General features: G+C 38.2%; 1 long non-coding RNA gene across 1 annotated transcript; it reads left to right on the top strand.

Moving 5' to 3' along the window:
* Positions 1 to 5,376: 5,376 nt before the first annotated feature.
* On the top strand, positions 5,377 to 9,116 carry LOC308660151. Its single transcript, XR_014024677.1, has 3 exons — positions 5,377 to 5,649; positions 7,766 to 7,934; positions 8,602 to 9,116. It is a non-coding gene; the product is annotated as an uncharacterized lncRNA (long non-coding RNA).
* The last annotated feature ends 74 nt before the right edge of the window (positions 9,117 to 9,190 follow it).

Genomic DNA, 9,190 nt, shown 5'->3' with positions numbered 1-9,190 from the left:
AATGATTTGGAGAAATGGTGACAGTTCTTGTCATCCGTGCTGATGATCCAAGCACTCCCCTCTCCAACTGTTGCCATAACCACCACCTTAGGAAATAGGTTGAACTCAAAGTGGCTGGCTCAGAGCCATCCAATGAGTTTCATGGCTCAGAGTAGACATGAATCTGAAACTAACCACATCCAGTGCTTCAACTACTATGTCTCTAGGGTTCAGTGTTCCAGTAGGCCAACATCTATTCTCTCACAAATATTTTGCTTTATTTACAAAAAAGTAAAGACATCTTCAGCCTCAGATTGACTCCTGATTACATGGAGACATCCATGTTGTTTTTGCTGTAATATGTAGTACAGTTATATGGAGGTGGTCTGCCATGGCCTTTTTCCAGGATTATTTTTTAAAATTTTTGCTTTAGCCTACTGCTTTGGAATCCCCAGCTGATCTCCATTTATATATGAACAAGGAACGCCCAGTTTGCAAGAGACTTTAGGAGCTATTCTAGCAGAACTAAAAAGATTATTTTTGTTCTGAAACAAAAATAAAATCATTAACCCCAACACAACCTCTTTCAAAATTGTTAAAGAGGAAATACCATGATTGGTCCTTTTCTTTTTAGAAACTGGGCCATGTACGACACTTGTCTTCTCATTTCCTCGATTATTTGTGAAATAAGACAGCCATGGTTCTCTAAGTCTCCCACTGATGAGGTTGGACTGGATCTCAAACTACATTCAGAGTGACCAGGTTGGAAATCACTTGGAAGATCTTCCCGATACTGTGGAGATAACAAAACAGTTTACTTATCTCTCAAGTTCCAGGATGTTCATATGCTATCATGTAACCCACCACCACAAGCCACCAACCTCTAGAAATTATGGCAGCAATCTGTGGTTTGACCATACTGCCTGATAACCACTAACATTATCAGAATTGTGAGGCCCCAAGCAGAGAGCTGAAGACGTAATGTGTCCTCTCAATGCTTCTGCTCCCTAGTTTCAATGCTTCCTCAAAACAGGTGCAAAGGTGACTGTGCAACAGCTTTAGAGGACCTTGTATGAAGTTGATTATCAGGATCCTTCTCAGTCACAATTCAGACCTGGATATGGAATGGAAAGGGCATTGGTAGTACTTCTGGGTGATCTCTGGCATGGCCAAAATGGTGGCTATATGCCCTTTCTTGTCTTACTTCACTTCTCAGCAGCTTTCAATACTATCAACCCTGGTACCCTTCTGTATCAATTGAGAGGACTGTTATTGGGTTGTCTCTTTCTGCAGAGACAGTCAGTGGCAATTGGGGAGGAGAGATTCTTCCCTTGGATCAAACTGTGTGGGTGCTGCAGGGATCAGGCTCTCCCCTCTCCTATTTAACATCTATATGAAGTCATTGGGTGAAATCATACGCTGCCACGAGCTCAGGCATTGTCATTATGCTAATGACACCCAATTATACATCTCAGCCCCAGGCAAATTAAGTGATGCTGTGGACATCATATCCAAGTATCTGGAGACTGTGAGGCTCTGGATGGGGAGCAACAGGCTTCAACTGAATCCTGGCAAGAGTAGCTTTAATTTTTGAGGCCCTCTAGGGCTAGGACTATACAACTTTGGTATTGGTTGGAGTTGCATTGCCCCAAACAGACCCTGTGTGCAATCTGGAGACTCCTGTTTGATTATGAGGTGATGGTCGTAGTGAGGGGCCCTTGCACAACTTCATATTTTATGGCAGTTATACACTATCCTAGATCAAGGGGTCCTATTCATGGTCAGTCATGCTCTTGTCATCTCCTGGTTGGACTACTCCAATGTGCGCTACATGGGGATGCTTTTGAAAAGTATCTGGAAACTTCAGTTGCTGCAAAATGTAGCAGTGTGAGCATTTATGTGTTTCTTGCAGAACACTCATTATACCTCTGAGTAACATTGGTTACCAAGCCCAATTCAAGGTCCTGGTGTTGACCTTTAAAACCCTTCATGACGTGGGGCCAGATTATTTGAGAGACTACCTCTCTCCGATTTCATCTGCCTGTTCCACCAAATCTAGCAAAGAGGACATGTTACAGGTTCTGTCATTTGGGGAGCTAAAATGTAGAGTGACTGGCCTTTTCTGTAGTGACACCTGCACTGTGGAATCTTATCCCTCTGAAGGGAACTTGGTCTCATTTTTTCGCAGCTTCTGCCAGTCCCTCAAGATTTGATTGTGCCAGAAGATTGGAGGGCCCCCAAGGGACTAGTGAACATGATTTTGAAAGGGCGGAAAATTCTGCTTCAGCCCACTCTAATGATATCAGTGTCATTGCTATGCCCCTGTATCTCTCAACGTCTAGAAATATAATTAAGAACATCAGCATCTACTATTAAAATTAATGATTCAAAATGGTGAAAAGTGCATTGTGACCTGACAATGTAAATCCTGCTGTACTATAACTATGTTCTCATACTGGACAAAAAGTCACACTTTCGATATAGCTGTCTCTAATTTAAAACAAAAGTAAGTCTTTTATGCTTTAGGAGGAAATCAATTTTACCATGGTAATTTTGTTACTGGCAGAGAAAAATCCTTCTCCAGTCTTGATGGCTTTATTTCCTGGGGATGAGACGTTCTGATGCCATGTGCAATTTTCTTTCTTCAATGAGGAAGGCTGGATTGAATAAGTATGTTCCTCATCATTTTGTAAGCACCTTCTAACGACTTGCAGAACTGGTTCACTGATGGCCTTCATGGACTGAAGCTGTCTCACAAGATAACCAGCTTTAGCAGACCACTCATACAGAAGACTATCTACCAGATGATGATGCTGGTCTAGTTGGCTGTGGAATTGTCCAGCTCGTCCCATAATTTCATCAGTAAGGAGGAGAAGGTTCCCTGTAGTGGCAAGTAAATTCTCTTTTGGCTTTAGAAATTTGGATGGCTCCTCCAGTGCATCCCGGATGACCTTGTCCACCATTTGGATATTTGCCTTGAGAAAGGCTGCCTTTCTTCCAAAGGTCTCCTTTTGGATGAGGTCACTGTTACTTCCAGATATAAACTGGCTTAATTTGATAACATTCTTGATGCTGCTCAAGTATTCTCCATTGAGTCCATTTAATTGAAGCAAAAGGGCTTTGGCTGTTATGGCAAGTTTTCTTTGGAGAACTTCAAACTGAATCAATAAACTGGGGTCAGCTATTGGAGAGACTGCCAGAACATTTGCATTTTGAAGCACAGATTCTGTCAATATTTTGATCTGTTCCGTTTGATATGGAATCTCATTCTCAATACCTTGTCCAGCACATAACAGAATTGACAACTTAGCAGCTTCTTGTATTCGAAGAGAATTTTCAGATAATGTTGCCAAAGTGCTCTGCAAGCAAAGCCGGTATTTCATTTTAGTTTGTAACTCTTTTAAGGCCAATACATCTCTTCGTATAAACTGATCTACAATGTTTAACAATGCTTGAATGGTGACAGACCACAGAATGCAACTTGCATCAAAACTGTCCTGTTTAGCAAAATCAGGATGAGATTTACTAATAACCTGGGCTTTTTCAAACAGGTATTTTGTTCTGGCTTGTACACAAGTGAACTTAGTTTGAACTCGCAGGAAAATTTCCTGAAGGCTGGAACACTCAGGGAGCAATTTTCTGCTATCTGAATGGACCACTTTGCCAATTAACTGAACCAGCGTCTCTAAAATCTTCATGACCTCATCTAAACTGTGGATTTCGTCATGGGAATTACATGGAGGCATAAAGCCAATTAACTGCTTTGCCAGCCTGTACCAAGAACTTACAACAAAAGTCAGACTGTGCTTTGTCTCATCAATCTTCTCAGAAAGCAAGAGAGCTGTTTGCAGCAGTCGCTCTGAATTGAGAACAGGGTTTGCCTCTACTTCTCTAACTAATCCAATAAAATGAGGGATTAACCCCACTATTTCTTTGTAATGCAATAGTTTATCAGACATAGGTGACTCAACAATCCATAACGCTTCTTTAGCTGCATCAATACAACAGTTAGCAAGCTCCAGCAAATCAGCACAAATGCCATTCAGGCGTATGGCATCATGTATTCCTATTGCTGTTGTCAGCTCACTAATCAGTGGGTGTAAATCAACTCTTCCGACTGCATCTTTCTGGTATATAATATTTCTTCTGGGAAATTCCAGAGAAGGATAATAGGGTGGTTTAAATTTGTCCAAAGGTCTGACTAGCATTTCTACATTATTTGAGCTATTTTCTTTTACAAAACTTTGTGTACTAAATTCTATAGGGTCCTGTGAAGCAGGGACATTTGAAAAATCTCCAGAAATATTGAACTCGTGGACAGTATTCCGAAGAGGACTAAGAATATCTGGCTGACTACATTCATCTAGCCCCTTTCGGACATTACAAGCAAACTCTATCAATTCCTTTGTCCTCTTTGAATATTCTTCTTTAGCTTGCTGACTAGTCATTCTTGCCATACACCAATTTATGCTAACTTCAGTTTGTATTATGGCATTTTTCAGTTGTTTGATTAAAACCAAGAGTCCATTCCGGAAAATGGGATCTCTGGCTTTGGCCACAAATCTACTAATAAACTCAACTATCTGTGTTGCTTGTTTGCACAATCTAGACGTGTGCCCAAAAAATTGTTCAAACTGCTGCATATCTAAAGCTTTTTCACTTGCCTCTTTGTGTCTCGTTATCTCTTGAACAGACGCATCAAGGAATTCATGCAAATCAAGTATTTTGTCCAAACACATCATCAAACTTTCTGTTGTGCTTGACCATATTTGAGACAAGAAGTTTAATTTTTTAGACACGTCACCATTTCCTGGAAAAAGGCTCAGCTCACTCAGGAGACCAGGCACTGTGGCAAGAAGTCCATTAAACTGGTCTATACATTGTTCAATGTCTTCAACAGTTTCCCTTTTACTGCATGTAAGAAGAATCAAATTGGCTGCTTTAAGCATCTGTGTGGAATGGCTGAAGAATGTGGTAATCAAAGGTTTCAATTTTCTTAGGAGGCCTTTCTTTACGACGTGAGAACATGGCTCCACAGCAGCTTTTATCAGTCTCTTCATGGGGCCTTTAATATCAACCAAATTGTCTAAAATCTGATAGATAACAGCAGAACGTATTACTTGATTAAGATGTTCCAATTTGGTTTTCATGGCAAAACATTCCTCTTTTATATTTTCCTTTGGAAAGCCATTAAATATGCTTATATCCACGTCAATCACTTTTCTGAATTTCAGTAAATGATGACAAAGTTGAATTAGCTCTTGCTTTAGAGATGCTCTGGATGAATCAGCAAACAGCATGCAATAGAAAATTAGAACTTGTACAAGTAGGTTTAATTTATCTTCATGTAAACCTATTGGCTGTGGGCTAGACATAAGGCCTAGAAATTGATGCAAATGCTGGGGAAAAAAGGCCATAGCTTTCGTGCAGTTTTTTTGTTCTTCCTATGTTGCTCTTCAACAGGGATATCAAATTTTTTACACTACTTTTTGCTAAGTCAAAAATATAATTTTTGACAGGTTCATTTGCTGCTCATGGGGATACTGAAGGTGACTGACTTTTGCTGTGAATAACATAGGGATGCTGTTTTTAAGAGTCTGCAGAGTTTGAGCTAAATGTTTCCGTGGCAAAGATTCTTTGAGATCCCAAAGGAGTCTTTCTGTCAGATTGGTGAGTAACAGAAGAGCCTCTGAAAAGGGGCGAAAAGCACTTAGCACCGCTGATACATCTTCAGCAGAATCCAGGATCAGCAGGCAATCAAATAGCCAATGAGCAGCTTGGATTATCTGCCTGATGGTGGAATCATCTTGTGCCCAGAGAACCTTGTAAATTAAAATTTTAAATATAATAGTTATGTCAACAATTGTTAGGAGAAGTCTCATTTTACAGCAGTCAAGATCATTGCAAGAATTTGTTTGGCAGTGTTAACAAGAGTGTTAACAAGAGTGTTAACAGTGTTAACAAGAGTGTCATTTGGGGCCTTTCTCCCCTGCTAAGTTAAAATGCTATCAACCTATCTTTGATTTGCTGCCCCCATTGCCAATTTCTATTTTAAGGACGCAACACATGTCAGGCAAAGAGACTGGTTGATTCTACCATTCATCACACCAGCACCAAGTGGAAAAAATATCTGCCTTTCATAGTCGATAGTCAAGTGGGAATGAGGCAAATCTAGCTGTGCACTCTCGCTAGGCATCTTTCTGGCTCCACTTCTTCATCCATCCTATTCTGCTATAATTCTAACTGAATAAACATTATAAAAATCACATGAAGGAAGCGGATCACTTTTATTAATGATTTCTCTCCTCTTCCTTTTCATCTACTATATAATTACAAAATACTTATTCCCAATACCTCCATGTTCTGTTGAAGAGGCATCTGGGGGGGAAGAGAGTGCCTATTTATTATGTAATTTCACCTTGTAAAAGGGAAATAGAATTAAAACACTTAGGAATATAAGCAGCCTAGTGATAGTGTACAATTCTGATAAACCATAATTTGAATTTACATGCTGCCAATTTCTTTCATCTTTCTGTAGAAAATGTAAAATGCTGACATGCCTATAACATATTTTTTAAAATGTATTTAAAACAGATAATAAACTTCCTTGTTAATATCATTGAAGATAATATGTAAACATACTATTATACAATACATCATTAGGAATATACAAGTAGGACTACTTTCTCTGTATATATTATATAGTCCACATGCTACACTACCGGTAGTACTATCAATCCCACTAAACAGACCAGACTAAGAAATCAAGTCCATAAGAAGTCTAAAACTACTTTTAATGAAATCAGCTGTAAAAACCAGAAACTTCAAGTCTGGTTCTGCTGTATCTCTTATTCCTTTTTATGCTTCTGTAAATTATTTATTTATTTATTTTAATCCCATTTATATCCCGCCCTTCTCTGAAGACTCAGGACAGCTTACAATCTAAGCACAAATCAATGTGCTTAGCAATAGCCTTCATTCTATCTATATGCCTGCTTATTAGGGCTTTCGCCCCCCCACCAAGCGGAAATTAGGGAAGTGTTTGTGCCACTTCCAAATATAATCTCCATTGTGGACTTAAAATATGTTTTATTCCCTCCTTGCCCTTGCAACTGATCTTGCATATTCTATCAAGATCACCAACTGCTATTACTACTAATTTAAAAAAATGGCTGCATTGCCACACCAGTAAAAAAATCTTTGTTGCATGGAAATAATTATTGCTATAATTGGGAAATATTTAGAATGACCTCATAGATTCTTTTTCTACTCCATAATTCTTCTCTCACTTCTCAAGTTGAGATAACAAAATGAGGTCCCTGAGACAATCCTATTTTGTTCTGATGGATATCAATTGATAGTCGAGCATTTTCTGCTCATGTATTATTTTAGCAGAAGCTAGGCATAAGTACTGGCAGAACACAGCTGTATCATCATTTTTAAATTGCTACAGATCCAGCCATCCTTAAAGGCATATAGACATTTGAACCTTTGGCAGCCTATATGTGTCTAGATTTTGCCATTTGCAGAAACTTAAATACTCATTGTGGGACATAAGAGTATAAACAGTTTAGCAGAAATCAGCAATGCTCTATTTTTCATTTCTATCAAAAACCTCAGAAATAGCTAGACAGAAGGCAAGGAAGATCTTACTTTAGCAACAAGCTTTCATAAATGCTCTGCATATACTTGGCTAGCTGCTATGCCAAACATGCAAAACTATGCTTCAATAGATAGAAAAAAATTTAGTGTACTTTTATGGTTCCCACAAGTATCCTTTTTGCAGAAACAGCCAATTCTTCTACAGAACTGCAAGCATCAGGTTGAATGAGAAGCTTCTGAACAGCAAGAAAGATGTTTTTCCCTGATATCAGGAGAGTTTGAGCTGCTGGCACCATCTCCTTCTCAAGGACCTCATCACCAGATTCTTCAGCCAGTCTACAATGGGACAAAAGGTGTGGCACTTAGCTCAGTTAATGGGCGCTGGTACTGTAAACAAAACCAGTCTTTGAGGTTACGGACATATGCACACACAGCATTGTTCTGCACAGGTTTTTTTTAGTTGCAAACTGACATTTCCTTCCTATAATATATAAATTACTTGATGGCTACCCCTTGAGCCCCAAAATTCACAATTAAATAGCTTCTATTTTAAAATAAATATTACCTTCTAGCAATACGGCCGAGTTCTTCAGTAGCTTTTGCTAATTCTTCTGCAGTTGTCTCTAAATTGGCAAAAGCTTCATGGGTAATTTCTCTCTGCTCAATTGCTATTATTAAATTGTAAAGTTCAGCAATCATGGGCAAAATAATTCTATGCGTGGATTTCGTATAAACAATAGCACTGATGTCATACAGGGAAAAGCATTCTACTGCTTCTGTTTTGGAAATAAAACACACAATTATCTGAGCTATATTTATTAAGCAAATATATTTAAATATTATGATACATCAATTATAAAATTTGAAGGATATTTCTGAGGCAAGGTCTTATTAAAAAAAACATAATAGAAGCAAGTTGCACTTTTTGTATCAGATCTCCACGGTTATCTCAATTTTAGCCAGCTCTCATTTTTAAACATCTTAATTCTTTGTCTAATCTACTGGCATTTCTGTCAACAGTGGTGGATGTTGACGGTGGAAGGTTGAAGAGAAATTTTCATAAGGACTGTTAAATCGAAGCTGTCCAAAGAACTATTGAAAAGCCATTCAAAACAAATCAAATTGGCAATAGCAGGAGCTTTAAAAAGTTCATATTCCTGTTCATCAAATAATCTCAAAACACTTTTTAAAAAGAATGTATTGTTTTTGAGCTACAGACAAGGTGAGTAGATAGCATTGTTTTGGCTACATAAGCAATATCATTCACATAGGAACCGCATGAATAGAAAGAATATGCAGTGCTATTTACTGTACTCTAGCTAACAAAGGCTTTATCAATAAAATTGTAAACATTTTTGAAATTAAAGAGCTGAAAAATATATATCTTCAACAGCATGTCTTTGCTTTGCAAAAAAAAGTGCATTTATTGTTACTTATCACACAAGTGTTAGCAATTACTTTTTAGGATCATCTCAAATATTCTCCATTTATCAAACATTTTAAAACCTAATTATACATATCTAACTATACATGTCCTAGGGGGAAAACTTCATGTGTACTTTAGTTATTTATGCACTTTATCTACCACCTCAGTACAAATGGAGTGCAG

Source organism: Vipera berus (genome assembly GCF_964194415.1).
Source record: "Vipera berus genome assembly, chromosome: 1".
Lineage (NCBI taxonomy): Eukaryota > Metazoa > Chordata > Lepidosauria > Squamata > Viperidae > Vipera > Vipera berus.
This window is presented reverse-complemented; position numbering and strand designations above follow the sequence as displayed.